Source organism: Chiloscyllium plagiosum, unplaced genomic scaffold (genome assembly GCF_037043375.1).
Source record: "Chiloscyllium plagiosum isolate Xiang-an unplaced genomic scaffold, Cpla_swu_hap1 HiC_scaffold_38, whole genome shotgun sequence".
NCBI lineage: Eukaryota > Metazoa > Chordata > Chondrichthyes > Orectolobiformes > Hemiscylliidae > Chiloscyllium > Chiloscyllium plagiosum.
The window spans coordinates 86917252-86933044 of record NW_028270176.1 but is presented as its reverse complement, the minus strand read 5'-3'; the positions used below and the strand labels follow the sequence as shown (position 1 = coordinate 86933044).

Sequence of the window (15793 nt, the reverse complement as noted above, 5' to 3'; positions counted from 1 at the left end):
TGTCCAGGATCTGCCACCTCCCTTTCTGTTTCCTTTTGTCTCATTCTGCTGTTACATTACTGACTTGCAGCTACTGAAGGGAAAGGAAGTGAACCCAGAAAGGGTGCAGAGTCTAACCAGGGGTGGGAAGTGGTGGAATGGATCTGTTTATCAGTAACTCCATGAGAATGTACATTAGGGGTACATTAGGGGGCAGCAGAGTCAGAATGGTGGGAGAGAGTAAGTGGGCTGGAGGGTTACAGCTTTTGGGGAAGAAAGGGGAAAAATATTCCAGAGCAACTAGAATTGTCTGTTCTGAATTTCTAATCTGTACATATTCCTTTATACAGGGTGCGAGATGGTGAAGATTTGCAGACTGAAATCTCAAAATCATGTGCCGATCGTGATTAAGTTAACCAGAATTTGAAGAACCAAAGATAGAGAATCATTCGGCTAAAATCCTGCAACACTCTCTCTCCCAGCATTGTCAGTCTATCTGCACCAAATGGACTGAATGGTACAAGAAAGCAGCTCACTACCATCTTCTCAAGAGTAACTAGAGATGGGGACTAAATGCTGGCTGAGTCAGTGATGCCCATATCCTGGAAATGGGTTCTATCTCGAGTTGCTGAATCCCGGTTGATGTTACTACAGGATGAAGAGGGACGCTGAGTGGTGCATCCTCCAGGAGGCAGCACCATCACATTTCCCCCGCCTACAACCGCACTGCAACTTTCCCACCATCAAAATCAACATTAAGCCATTTTGCTTTTTGTTAATCAGCCACAGTAAACCACCCGTGTAACCAATTGAATATTTATAAACAAGGCCCATGACGGGCAAAGCAAACCATGGCAAGTGACAGAGTGAGAAGGGACTAAATCAAAGGAGAGTTGGGGGTGAGGGAGCAGCGACAGAGATAAAGCACTGTATCCCCTGTGGTGCCTACCTCTATCTGAAGGCATCAAAAGCATTGATGCACACCACATGCTCCTTCTCCAAGGACACCTTGCTGTGTAGCCTTTATCCTCAATCATAGAATAGAATCCCGACAGTGTGGAAGGAGAGCATTGGCCAATCAAGCCCCACCGACCGTCTGAAGAACATCATGCCCAGAGCACTCTATCACTGTAACACTGAATTTCCCATGGCTGGTCCACCTAGTCTGCACAATCCTGGACACTGTGGACAATTCAGCACGACTGGTCCGCCTAACCTGCACATCTTTGGACTGTGGGAGGAAACCAGAGCACCTGGAGGGGACCACATTATCATGGGGAGAATGTGGGAACTCCACATTGACCAAGGCTGGTCTCCAACCTTGTACGTGGTGCTGTGAAGCAGCCGTGCTACGATCATAATTTAAATCGAAATAGATGATCATTGCTTATTGTCACATTGCTGTTTGTGGAGACTAACTGCCCAGAGAGACACCTGGGGTTCAGAAAGTGGCAATATAAATTCTGTCAACTCCAGCCCAGTTAATGTGATTAACAACCACAACATCAGTACTCCAGCAGTGTCATCATGTACAATGTCCAGTCCTGACTCTGATGGACAGTAATATCAGAATCAGAGTCCAGCAGTGATGTGTGAACTCTACCCCACATGGAGCAGGTGGATGACCACTTACTGGACTCAGTTGTGTTGAAAATGCAGCAAACCCCTTGTCACACAAAGAGGTGAATGCTTCATATCCAGTGTGAACCCGCTGGGGTCTCAGGGGGTGGGATGAATCACTGAATCCCTTCCCACGCACTGAGCATCTGAATGGCCTCTCCTCTGTGTGGGCTCACTGGGGTCTCGGGGCAGGATGAATCTTTGAATCCCTTCTCACACACTGAGCATCTGAATGGCCTCTCCCCCTCTGTGGGCTCACTGGGGTCTCAGGGGCAGGGTGAATCACTGAATCCCTTCTCACGCACTGAGAATCTGAATGGCCTCTCCCCCTGTGTGGGTTCACTGGGGTCTCGGGTCAGGATGAATCTTTGAATCCCTTCTCACACACTGAGCATCTGAATGGCCTCTCCCCCTCTGTGGGCTCACTGGGGTCTCAGGGGCAGGATGAATCACTGAATCCCTTCTCACGCACTGAGCATCTGAATGGCCTCTCCCCCTGTGTGGGTTCACTGGGGTCTCAGGGGGCAAGGTGAATCACTGAATCCCTTTTCATACACTGACCATCTGAATGGCCTCTCCCCTGTATGAGCTTGCTGAGGTCTCAGGGGGCAGGATGAATCACTGTCATCTCTCACACACATCCATCTGAATGGCCTCTCCCCTGTGTGGGCTCGCTGGGGTCTCAGGGGGCAGGATGAATCACTGAATCCCCCTCACACACTGAGCATCTGAATGGCCTCTCCTCCGCGTGGGCTCACTGGGGACTCAGCAGCTGGTACATTTGAGTGAATCTCTCCCCACGCTGGGAGCAAGTGAATGGCCTTTCCCCAGAGTGAGCTTGCTGGTGTTTCAGCAGGTCACTGAGTGAATCCTTTCCCACACACTGAGCAGGTGAATGACCTCTCCCCGATGGGAATGCACTGATGTCTCTGCGGGTGGGAGATTTGAATGAATACTTTCTCACACATTGAGTAGGTGCAGGGTCTAAATCCACTGTGCCATCTCTGGTGCCTTAGCAGATTGTAGGATCGAGTAAACCCTTTCCCATACATGAGGCAGGTGAGCAGCCTCTTTGCAGTGTGACTGTGTCGGTGAGTGTCTTACTGGGAGGGTAGGTAAATTCCTTCCCACAATCCCCATGTTTGCATACCCTCGCCCTGGTCCAGTCATAATGGTGTCTTCCCAGATCACATGACTGGTTAAATATTCGACCACATGTGAAACATGGGAATGATTTCTCTGGGCTGGGAATGCTGCTTTCCCCTTCCTTATTAACGATAAGGATCAGGACCTGCAGAATTGGATGACTCTGCAGTTGATGTGATGTTAATGTTTCCCATCTGGGAACTCTCACTCTCTGTAAAACAATTTTTCCCTATCATTACTACAACTCCCAAAACCAGTTTTCCCATCAGTTCTCCTGAACTTATAAATTTGGACTAATGCAATGACCTCAGTAATGTGCCTTTCTCTCACTTGTTTCTGAAAGTAAATTAGGACCATTTTGAATAACTTTGCACACTTTACCAGAAGAACCCACACCTATTCTTTCATTTAAAAGTTTTAACCCATGAGAAATTTATTACCTGCTCCAATGACAGTTATAATGGTCTGACCACTTCTACGGAGCCAGTGCAGGTCAATTCTAACAGCTATCAATAAATTGTGCCAGAACAGGATGTCCCACAACAGGAAGTGCTCTGACACTCAATGCCCTTGAGTTGTGTTTTTTTCTTAAAGCCCCTCATGCATCTGGCAATACAATTGAAGATATTTTATACAGTAACCTTACAGTCTCAATTGCCAGTTCCAGTCCATGAAGCAGCCAGTTACATGCACCAGTGACTTGAATTCTGACGACAGCATTTCCCTGGCAGGAGAGATTGAAGAGCATGAAACTGTCTTCTCTGGAGTATCTAAGAAACACTTGAAATGAACAAAATTCTTCAAGAGCTCGATAGGACAGATACAGGAAGGATGTGCTCCCAGGCTGGTGTATCTGGAATGAAGTCAGCACTAACTGTAATATCCTTAACCAGCATCCTCTTTAGCTGTATAAATGTTTAAGATGTATTTGCTGCTCTTATTCCACTCTCTTGATCACTCCCGTTTGTAACTGCTGTAGTGTTGGGGGCCATGCAAATTGATAACATTTGATTCAATCCATCCCAACACCCCTCTGTGTCTGTGTCTTTTGTTCACCGAGACCATCATTCAATCTGACCCCTTCACAATCCCTGCTCTGATATTTCCTTAGAGGGCTCAGAATGAAATGTTCACAGAAGGACAAAAGGAGGCTGATTGGCTCATCACCTCACTGAATGCCATTCTTTACCTTCACCCCATAAACCTTCCCATTCGCCCTCTTCCAATGACTGTTCAATTCTATCCTCTTCATTGTACCTGACTCACCACACTTTTTGGCAGTGCATTCCTGACCAGAAACTTTCTCTGCATGAAATTGTTTTGTCTCATGTCACATGCGCTTCCTTTGTCAATCCCTTTACATCGGTGCCTCCTCATTATTGATTCTACCATGAATGCGAATAGTTTGTCCTAATCAACTCTCACTGGATCCCTCTTGGAGGTATCTTTACCCAGTATCCCCCGGGATGGTGAATATCATCTCTTCCTGTTACAGGAGACCAGTGCGAGACCATTCAGGAGCTCGCACTGTGGGCTGTGTTCAGGACACCATCCAGCCTCACTGTACTCCAGCAAATACTCACTGGGGAGAGGCCATTCACCTGCTCTGAGTGTAGGAAGCAGTTAACTCAGATATCCAGCTTGATGAAACACCAGCGAGTTCATAAGGAACCACAGCGATTGGATTTGTTTTGTTTGTTCATGGGATCACGGCATCACTTACTGGGGCAGCATTTGTCATCCATTCTGACTGCCCAGGCAATGGTTCAGAGTCAACCACATTATGCAGGGTCTGGATTCACATGTTGGCTGGTCAGGGTCAGAATTAATAATTTCCCAGGCCCAATGACATGAAGAGTTGATTTCCGGTCTATTATCCTATTTCGGAAATAATAATGAATAATTTTTGCAGTTGAATTAAAAGTGCAAGACCAAAATGGGTTTTATTCTGATTGAGCATGTCCTCCTGTTTTCTCAGTTGCTATTGACAATCTCATTCCCCTCACACGAGAACCTGTTCCACTCTCCACAGATGCTGCCAGATCTGTTGAATTTTTACAGCAATGTCTGTTCTTGTTTCTGATTTCCCAGCATTTGCAAATGGTTAGTTTTTCATATTCATCTTGTCTGTTGCAGAGAAGTTTATTGATGAGTTTGGAGGGTTTTGAAAATTGCAAGTTAGGCCACAAATCAGCCATGATCCATTGAATGGCAGAGCAGGATTGAAGGGCTGAATGGCCTCCTCCTGTTCCAATGAAAGTTGTCCATCTGCAGCTTTTGGCTATATTTCCTCTCCCTGTTCACTTCACCTCCATGTCTATCACACTGTTACTGACTGAACAAATTTCCTATGTTTGAGCTAAACTTGCTAATGTTCAGTGGCTCCCTGTCTTGCCACCCGGGTTTAACTCTCATCATGGAATACTGTCTCGTATTACTGCGGGATTGCCCACAAAGGACTCAGCCTGGAGTCTGTATCCCCTGGGATCCACAAACCCAGTTTATTTCCTTCTTCCTCTTTCATTCTGGCTATTGAACTCTCGGTTTCAATCCTTTCTCCTGTCATGCTCTTCAACATGCCCATGTGGGTGGGCTAGAGGCAGCTGGGATGTAATGAAGGGAAGTGGGGATTAGGCGGAAGCACGAGGAGAGGCGATAGCAAAGACCATTCTCATTGTAACAGCAGAGTTTCTCCGTGACCCAGTGAGTGCTGAGGCACCTGAGATTGTGGGGGAGGCCAATACAATCAGGGATTTGGGAAAACACTCAGACACTGACCTTCCCATCTGATTGTTAACTCAGACAGAAATATAAAAGAAAGATACACATTTAGATAGCAACTTTGACTTGGGGCAATGAACCATGCTTCAGACCCAACCTCAAATCTCTGAACCCTCAAAAACAAAGCTTCCGACTTATGCCAGGTTGTCCCTCAGCCTCCTCTTTTCTTGAGAAAAACATTTTGAGCTGTTAAGCCTTTCCTCGTGATTATAACCTCTATGTTCCTATAAGATTTGTGACAAATCCTTTATTATTTTTCTGTTCCTTGTGAGTGATGCCAGCAGCAGAAACAGTTCCTGACCTATGTGGGTTTCGGTTGGTGTGTTTGTATTTACAAAATCATTCTCACCCTAACGTACAGTGTGAAATTGCTGTAAAACAAAAGGAAATGATTGAGTGAGAACCAACAGAAACACAAAGGCAGCATATGTACCTGAGCTGAATGAACCTGCCGTTAGGAAAACGTTATGACAATCACAACTAGTTAGAGTCACAGAATCCCGTAGGTGCAGAAAGAGAAAATTCTATCTATCGAGCCTGCAATGACCTGCTTTCCCACCCTACCTCCATAACCCCACATTTACCATGGCTAACCCAACCCGCTGAACCTGCACACTACAGGCCATGTTAGCACAGCCAATGGAGCAAACCTGCCCATCTGTGGGAGGGTCACAGATTACATCCAAATGGTCGGAATTGCGGGTGAAGGTTCACGAATACTTCAATCTGACATAAATGCTCTTCTTAAAAATAAAATCTGGGGAAAACTGCAACCAGAAAGTTTTCCAATTATCTCTGGAGGAAGAGAATTTAAAACTCGTCCCTTTGACCCAAGGGGACACAGTGAAAGTTACAGTGGTCTGGGAACCATCAGAAATGTAACAGGTTGTGACTAAGGTGGGGATGAGACAAGGACAAAAAGGTAGTCTGTCACATGGGGGAAGGCAGGAGAGATTAAATTGCAGAAATGGTAGTCCCTCAAGGCCACGGGGAATGGAGCTAGGGCTGGGAAAGAAACCAGGAAACAAGGTGAGCAGCTGTCAAAGAAATTCATTGAAAAAACAGATTATAACAACATAGAGGGCAGAGTACGCAGTCTGAAGTTATTGCTCTGAATGATGAGGACAGAACGCTGTAAAGCCTGGGTAATTCTATTACAGCCAACACATACAAGATGGGCCAAGTGGCCTATATCTGTGCTGCAAATTTCTGATAAATTTATTCCGACATTTAGAGTTCAAATCTGATGATGCTCATAAATTCTGAAATTTGACTGGAGTTTAATATTCTAGGTAAATGTCAAATAAATCACATTGATCCCATTCTGCAGACTTTATTCCATTGCCCTGCATGTTCCAGCATTTCCGTTACATCCATGTCCTTTTATTCTAATGTGATGCTGGTTACTGCCTCTGCCACCTGTCTCCCACCATCTCCGAGTGGAATGAATTCTTCCCCCGATCTTTCTGAGAATTAGTTTCAATCTAAAACCTCCAGTTACCGACCTCTCTGTTATAAATAGTTCCTTCCTATCCACTCGATCTGGATTCCTCAGCATTTTATCACTTCAATTATATCTCAGCTCATCTTCCTCAGAAAACATCCCCAGCCTATCCAACCTTTCCTCAGAGCAGAAATTTTCCAATTGTAGAAACATTCTGATCAATCTCTTCTGTACCCTCTTTGGTGTGATCACATCAACCCTGGAATGTGGAGATCAGAAATGTGTGCTGTACTTTAGCTGTGGTAAAACGAGTGTTCCTGACATTTTCCATGTCACCTCCGTGTTCTTGTGGTTGTCGCTCAGACAAGAAGTGTCCTGGCTTTCCCACATGGAACTGGATGTGCACTCCATGGGGCTGGAATTCCCTACCATGTGTTTATTTGTTAACTAATCATAAATTAACTTCAGATTAAAACAAGATCATCAGCTACACATCAATCAACTTCTTCCATTATACTCAAGCCACCTTACTTTTTAAAATCTCTTTAAAATTATTACTATCTAAACACAACAGACTTTAATTTGCTGATCAAGTATTCAGATGTCTCCACTGTTACAATCACTCGAAGGTTATCTTGACCTTCAGCTACATTTGGTGAATTGAACACTGATTGTAAATATATGAATATCAAAAGGACTTGAGTTTTATGATAATTAATCCAGTCTGACATTCTTGTTGGTTAATATCTTGAAGAGAACTGTCCTCAGAACTCCAGCTGTGCTCTGACTTCATTCACAACTGGATGTGGTTGGACTGCAGATCTTAGATCTGTTCTGTTGTTTCCCGGATTGCTTCACTCTGTCTATAACTTGCTGCTTATGCTGTTTGGCACACAAGTAGTCCTCTTTGGTAACTTCATCAGGTTAACACCTCATTTTTAGGTATTCATGCTGCTGTTACTGACATGCCATCCTGAATTCTCTCAGTTGAATGAGGATTGATTCTCTGGTTTGATGGTAAGAGGCAAGTTGGGGAAAATGCTGGGCCGTGATTCCGTAAGTTTTGTTGGAGTACAATTCTACTGCTGTTGGTGGAAGGAAAGAGCTAAACTCTTGCACTGTAAGCCGTATATGCAAGAAGCTACATTCAGTATCATGAACACTGATAGGCCAAGAAATGAAATGCGAGCATCACTGTACAATGATGTAGGATCACAACTGCAGCAAGGGGAGATTAAGATCCAACGTGACCTAGGAGTAGGGAAAGAAGCAGCTGATCAGATTGTCTCATTCATAGTCACAAAGAGACTCTGTGAGATTATTGTTCTGTTGGAGGTGAGGATGGAGGAGGTTGGGGAGATGGAGAGCCCTTCAAAAGAAACTAATCTGCCTGAGAGTTATGGGATCGACTTGATTGCCATGCATTTAATAGAAAGTTAATTGAAACTGTTTTTATCCCCAATAGATAACAAGACAATAGAAACAAAACCCAGAATCCATGGTTCAGAGATGGATGTCAATAGCCCATCAACATCCAACTCCTGCAATTATTCAGCAAACGTATGTGTGATTACCCAGTCCTGATGAACCAGAAAACCGCTGTTCACTCTGTGCAGACGGATATCGATGTGGGGAAGTATTGGCCGAGCGGTATAGTCGCTCGACAGTTAATTCAAAGCCCCAGATAAAGTTCTGAAGACCTGGGTTCAAAGCCTGCTGCAGCACTTGGGGGAATTTGATTTCTATTTTAAAAAATTCTGGAATTTAAGAATCTAATGATGACCATTAATCGATTGTCAGAAAAACCCATCTGGTTCAGTAATGCCCTTTCAGGAAGGAAGCTGCCATCCTTACCTGATCTGTCCTGCATTGTGGCTTCAGACCCCACAGCAATGTGATCGACTCTGCCCCCTCGGTAATTAGGGATGGGCAGTAAATGCTGCCTGGCCAGCGATACCCTCATCCTGTGAATGAATAAAGGAAAATAAAAGTTTCTACTCAGTGTGAATCTGTACATGTTCAACGATGTTGTGAACATTTCCAAAGCTAAGTTCTCTATGTGCAAAACTTTATGAACTGCCAAAACCATTGTTCATTACTTGGTGTGAACAAGAGAAAAAACATCAACTTGTGGTTATGAGTAAATTCACTGATGTCTCAGCAGGATAGATGCCTGAGTGAATCCCTCCCCCCTTCCCCCCTTCCCCCTTCCCCCCCACCCACCCACACACACACACAGAGCAGGTGAACAGCTTCTCCCCAGTCTGACTTTTTTGACCAGTTTCCAGGTGGGATGGGTAAATAATTCCCTTCTGGCATTCTCCACATTTCCAGAGTCTGTCCCTAGTCTGGCTGCATTGGTGTTTTGCCATTTCAGATAAATGCTAGTAGACTGTTACACATACCGTTAGCCCGCCCCCTCTCCCCCACCCCAGAACCCAGTATAAAGCAGTAAACATTATCTCCCGTGGTGGAGGGACAGCCTGTATTATTCTGTGTAGGAACACTGAACAGATTTATCTAAATGACAATTTAATTGGTGACCAGAGCAAGTTAAGTAGGTCCAAATAAAATGCATTATAGCTCGGAAAGAGGCCCATCAAATCCAAACTGGCTCTCTGTAGCAGAATCCAACATTCTCATTCCCCATCCGTCCCCCAAACTCTGCAATTTTATTTCCCTCAGATCTGATATAATTGTTTTTATCAATCATTCATCTTCTCTGCTTGCACCACCGTAATAGGCAGCATGTTCTGCAATATTTCCAGCCAATACAGCAAAGACACTCACTCATCTCCCACTGTCTTAAAACCTCACATCTGGTCTTAATTCTTGTGCCATCACCTATCAAATACAGATATTTTTGTCTGCTATATCTAGGTCTGTTATAATCTTATACAGCTTTATCAAAAATATATTTCACTTGTTTATTTCAAAGAAAATAGCAATCTCTTCAAATCAATTCAGTGACTGCATTTTCTTCATCGGTGAACCACTCCAGTAAGTCTGTACTCCCCACCCTGAAGATCACTCATATCTTTCCTCCTGAATGTCTGTTTTGTTCCACAAATCCAGATGACACAAGTTTTCTGTACAATAGCAGTAGCTTTATTATCGGACAGCTGGCAAGAATTTCAAAGCATCTTTAAAGTAGCCGAGTGTCTACTTGTACAAACTCATCATCACGATTCTCTGCCTTACCCACAGAGACAGTATGTTTAATAAGAATTAAACAAAGGCATATCTCCCACCCACTGCTTCCAACCTCATAGTCCGGGAACCCCCTACTGCCCGATTCTACCTCCTTCCCAAGATCCACAATCCTGACCACCCTGGCCGACCCATTGTCTCAGCATGCTCCTGCCCCACTGAACTCATCTCTACCTACCTCAACACTGTCCTATCCCTCCAGTCCAGGAACTCCCCACATACGTTCGTGACACCTCCCACGCCCTCCACCTCTTCCAAGACTTCCGTTTCCCCAGCCCCCAACGCCTCATCTTCACTATGGATATCCAATCCCTCTTCACCTCCATCAGCCATGACCAGGGCTTCCAAGCCCTCCGTTTTTTCCTCTCCAGACGTCCCCACCAGTACCCTTCTACCGACACTATCATTCGTTTGGCTGAACTGGTCCTCACCCTTAACAATTTCTCCTTTGAATCCTCCCACTTCCTCCAGACCAAAGGGGTAGTCATGAGCACACGTATGGGCCCCAGCTATGCCTGTCTCTTTGTTGGCTACGTAGAGCAGTTGATCTTCCGTATTTACACCGGCACCACTCCCCACCTCTTCCTCCGCTACATTTAAGATGCATTGGCGCCACCTCGTGCTCCCACGAGGAGGTTGAGCAATTCATCAACTTCACCAACACATTCCACCCTGACCTTAAATTTACCTGGACGATCTCTGACATCTCCCTCCCCTTTCTGGACCTCTCCATCTCCATTAATGACGACCGACTTGACACTGACAATTTTTACAAACCCACCGACTCCCACAGCTACCTGGATTACACCTCTTCCCACCCTACCTCTTGCAAAAATGCCATCCCATATTCCCAATTCCTCCGCCTCCGCCGGATCTGCTCCCAGGAGGACCAGTTTCACCACAGAACACACCAGATGGCCTCCTTCTTTAGAGACCGTAATTTCCCTCCCACGTGGTTAATGATGTCCTCCAACGCATCTCGTCAACATCCCACACCTCCGCCCTCAGACCCCACCCATCCAACCGTAACAAGGACAGAACGCCCCTGGTGCTCACCTTCCACCGCACCAACCTTCGCATAAACCAAGTCATCCGCCGACATTTCCGCCACCTCCAAACAGACCGCCCCACCAGGAATATATTTCCCTCCCAACCTCTTTCCGCCTTCCGCAAAGACTGTTCCCTCCGTGACAACCTGGTCAGGTCCATGCCCTCCTACAACCCACCCTCCCATCCTGGCACTTTCCCCTGGCACCGCAGGAACTGTAAAACCTGCGCCCACACCTTCTCCCTCACCTCTATCCAAGGCCCTAAAGGAGCCTTCCACATCATCAAAGTTTTATTTTCACATCCATTAATATAATTTATTGTATACGTTGCTCCCGATGCAGTCTCCTCCAAATTGGGGAGACTGGGCGCCTCCTAGCAGAGCACTTTAGGGAACATCTCTGGGACACCCGCACCAATCAACCACACCGCCCTGTGGCCCAACATTTCAACTCCCCCTCACACTCTGCCGAGGACATGGAGGTCCTGGGCCTCCTTCACCGCCGCTCCCTCACCACCAGACGCCTGGAGGAAGAACGCCTCATCTTCCGCCTCGGAACACTTCAAACCCAGGGCATCAATGTGGACTTCAACAGCTTCCTCATTTCCCCTTCCCCAACCTCATCCTAGTTTCAAACTTCCAGCTCAGCTCTGTCCCCATGACTTGTCTGGACTTGTCCGACCTGCCCAGCTCCTTTTCCACCTATCCATTCCACCCTCTCCTCCCTGACCTATCACCTTCATCTCCTCCCCCACTCACCCATTGTACTCTATGCTACTCTCTCCCCACCCCCACCATCCCCTAGCTTATGTCTCCACGCTTCAGGCTCACTGCCTTTATTCCTGATGAAGGGCTTTTGCCCGAAACTTCGATTTCAAAGCTCCTTGGATGCTGCCTGAACTGCTGTGCTCTTCCAGCACCATTCATTCAGAAAGGCATATCAGTCACATGGGCGATTGCCATTACATAGTTTAAAGCTGGTAATTATGAATTTACAAAGCTTGATGAATGCCAATGTCCTGTGATAATGTGTGATGGATTACAGAAACTGATTATCATATTGTCCATGATTATGTGTTGACGGGAAGAGATTAAGGCAGAAGGGTTCTTCTTTCAGTAAATGGGGGATTCACTTACCTATGCTCATATGGAGGGAAAGTGAGACAATGAGAGCAGGAGGCAGTTTAACAGGGTTGTGCCCAGGGCTCTCAGTCTTGTCTGGAAAGGGTATCTGCTCTGTCTGGGGTTATGGTGCAATCCACATGTGTGGCTCCAAGAGGTTCTATTTCGAAGATACGGTCTGCCTCACCCCTACTGAGGTGTTCAGTCTGTATTGGAAGAGTACAGGCCTTGTACTCTTACAATACGGCAGTAAGACCTTTGGCAGGATAATGTTTAACCCTTGAGTCACCAATGCATTCTGAAAGAGAAGCAAAGTATGGAACAGGCCCCTCTGTGGTATTTTAACTTCCTCATCCTGACCAGGAATCTGTTGACCACAATTGGATGCAATGATTGATTGTGACCTAACTAGAACTTTGTCAACGGTCAGCATCTTTTGCATGAGCATGTTATCATTCCCTCTATTAATGAAGTCCAGCATCCTATACGTTTACTCAAAACACTTTATGTTCTCTCTCCTTTAAGGATTTGTACACATTGTCCCGCATTCCTGCTGTCCTGCTCCCTGTGTCTGTGCCATTCAAATATATATTCCCTTTCTACATTGCTTCTCTCAAAATGCATCAACTTACTGTGTGTTCAAAAGAAGAGACATATTATACTCAAAATATTATCATTCTACCCCCTGGAAAACAGAACAGTACAGCACCTGAATAATCAGCCCACCATGTCTGTGTGGATCATGATGCCATTCCAAACTGATTCCATCTGCCTGTATATGATCCATATCCCTGTCAACCCATGCCTGCTTATCTGTCTGTCCAAATGCCTCTTAAACATTGTGATTGTTTCTGTTTTTACCATCTCTCAGGCAAGTACATTCTAGTCACTGACCACCTTCTGCATAATAAACTTGTCTGACACAACTCCCTTTTAACTTGCACAGATGTTGTTGAAAATGCTCAGCAGGTCATGCAGCATCTGTGAAGAAAAATCAGTTAATGTTTCGGGTCCAGTCCCCCTTCCTCAGAAATGTTAACTAATTTATCTTCACAGATGCTGCGAGAACTGCTGAGCTTTTTCAGAAACTTCTGTTTTTCTTTCTGGTTTACAGCATCTGCTGTTCTTTCGGTTTTCATTTCCGTTAAACTTGCCCCCTCTCCCCTGAAATCTATGGCCTGTGGAATTGGTCATTTCCACTTGGAAAAGGATTCAGATTATTCACTCTGTCGGTGCCTCTCGGATCACTCCACAGCCACTGACTTTCCAAAGACAACAATCCAAGATTTTCCAACCTCTCCCAATCCAGGCAACATCCTGGTAAACCCATTTCCACCCTCTCCAAAGCCTCCACATCCTCCTTATAATGCGGTGCTCAAAACAGCACACAATACTGCAAAGGTTTTATATTCACTCCCCTGACAGAAGAAGGCAAGCCTGCCATCCACCTCCTTTACCACATTCAGGGAGCTGTGAACTTGCACCTCTGTATATCAATGCTGCTCAGGGCGCTTCCTTTTAGTGTATACATTCCTCTTACAATGAGCCGCCCAAAACGCATCACGTCACACTTGTCTGAATTAAAATCTATCTGCAATTTCTCCGCATAACCTTCCAACTGATCTCGTCCTTGATGTTTCCTTTGACAACAGTCTTCATGATTCACAACTTCTTCACTTTGTGCCATCTACAAACTTGTTAATTAAATCATTTACATTTTCAGGCTAATCATTTATATGTGTTACAAACAACAGATGTCCCAGCTCTGACCCTTGTGGAACAGAGGCACTGGTCACAGACCTCCAGCTGGCAACATACCCCTACACATCTGTTGCTGGGAGAAATATCAAAGAGGAGCCTTGAGTTCTGTGCTGAGCAGCACGACCAATGTTTATTCAGAGCTCCTTACTAATGCATGATGGAAGAGTTCCCTCTCTTGAATTCTGTGGTTCCCCCAGCCAAGTCCAGCATTTTGATGTGTTTCTTCCATACGTTCCACTAATATTTCCCCACAGACCCGATCTCCTGGGTTCGGGATGTCAGCTCGGATGTTTGTGAGCTCCCTTTCCCAGTCTCTGATTCTCTGTCCGTCTGCAACTTCCCCTCTCAGCTCATGCAGTTGCTTTGTCAGTTCTTTCACAAATTGTTTCACCCTATCCTTGCCATTGTACATCTCCTGCCCTCCCATTACCATACCCTCTGGCAGCTGCATAGTCCATCCGGTCACTAATTCAAAGGGGGATTGCTCTGTTCCCTTTGCTGGGGTTGAAGTCAGTTTCATTAGGATTGTGGGGAGTACACTAACCCATCCCTGCCTGTCTCTGTCAGGGCCTTAGTCAGACTATCGTTCAGTGTCTGCTTCATTCCTTCTACTGTCCCTGAGCTCTGGGGGTGGTATGTGAGATGGGATTTATGCTCAGTACCAAACAGGCCACAGAGCTGCTTAACTTCATTTCCTGGAACATGTGCCCCTTGGTCAGAATCTGCAGGGGGATGCTTCCGCCCATTGAGTAAACCTGTTTATTAAGACCCAGCAGGATTTCCTTCCCTGGGATTGGGATGGGGGAGTACGTAAAATCCATCTGTGATTGTTCCCGTGGGCCCCTGGGTCCCTGCTGCTGCCTCAATGTTATCCTGATTGTTTTCCCTGGCTCACACTGTGTACAGACTACACCCCTTCGACAAAACCTTCTTGTTCCAGAACACCCCTGTAGATGATCATCCGATATTGCATTTTATCCTGCTCAATATGGGCCAGCCCATGATATGATTTTAATAATGTTTGTCTTATACAGTGGCACTGCTAGATCATCCTATGTCCTATTACTGCCCCACCCTTTTCCCATTCCTGTTTCTCCTGCTATGGGACTGTCTCTGGAAATGTCTTTCAACTTTCCTTTCTCGCTTCTGTAGCTACTGCCACTGCATCCTCTTCAAATGTCTGCACTGTTTCAGTAAGTATGCTCACCCATGCTCACCAACTACCCCGTTGGTGTGGGGTTTCTACTTTCCTGTGAGCTCTAATCTTCATTATTGCTGCTTCACTGGGAAAGTTAGCTGCTTCCACTAACTCTCTGACCTGTTCTTCATGCTCAATGTGGCCCCCAGACAGGGTGATGTACCCTCACCGAGCCCAGTCATGAACTATACCAAAGACATGCTGACTGTGTGCATTTTGCCTCCCTCACCCCTGCTTAATGTCCGCGCTTCTACCAGGGCTCGTGATGGTTCTCTATTTCTGGATAATTCCCCACAAAATTCCCACAATAATTAAACAATCCTAAAGTTTGCCTGATCCCTTTACAGTGTGCGGGTGGATAATTTTATCATCATGGATGTTGTTCCCGCTGGGACTGTCCCCTCTCCCTTCCTGATTTGATCTCCCCAATATGATGTCCCAGTTCCATCTCTCCCTACCTTCCCAGTTGCACTCTCTGTGCGTT

At 45.7% G+C, this 15793-nt stretch overlaps 1 long non-coding RNA gene across 1 annotated transcript in view; it reads left to right on the top strand.

The window, feature by feature from the left end:
* The window catches only part of LOC148139721 (uncharacterized), a 54238-nt gene extending 53802 nt beyond the window's left edge, over nucleotides 1–436 (top strand). Inside the window, exon 3 of the long non-coding RNA XR_015753541.1 lies at nucleotides 330–436. This is a non-coding gene — a long non-coding RNA (uncharacterized LOC148139721). The remainder of the gene's footprint in view (nucleotides 1–329) is intronic.
* The last annotated feature ends 15357 nt before the right edge of the window (nucleotides 437–15793 follow it).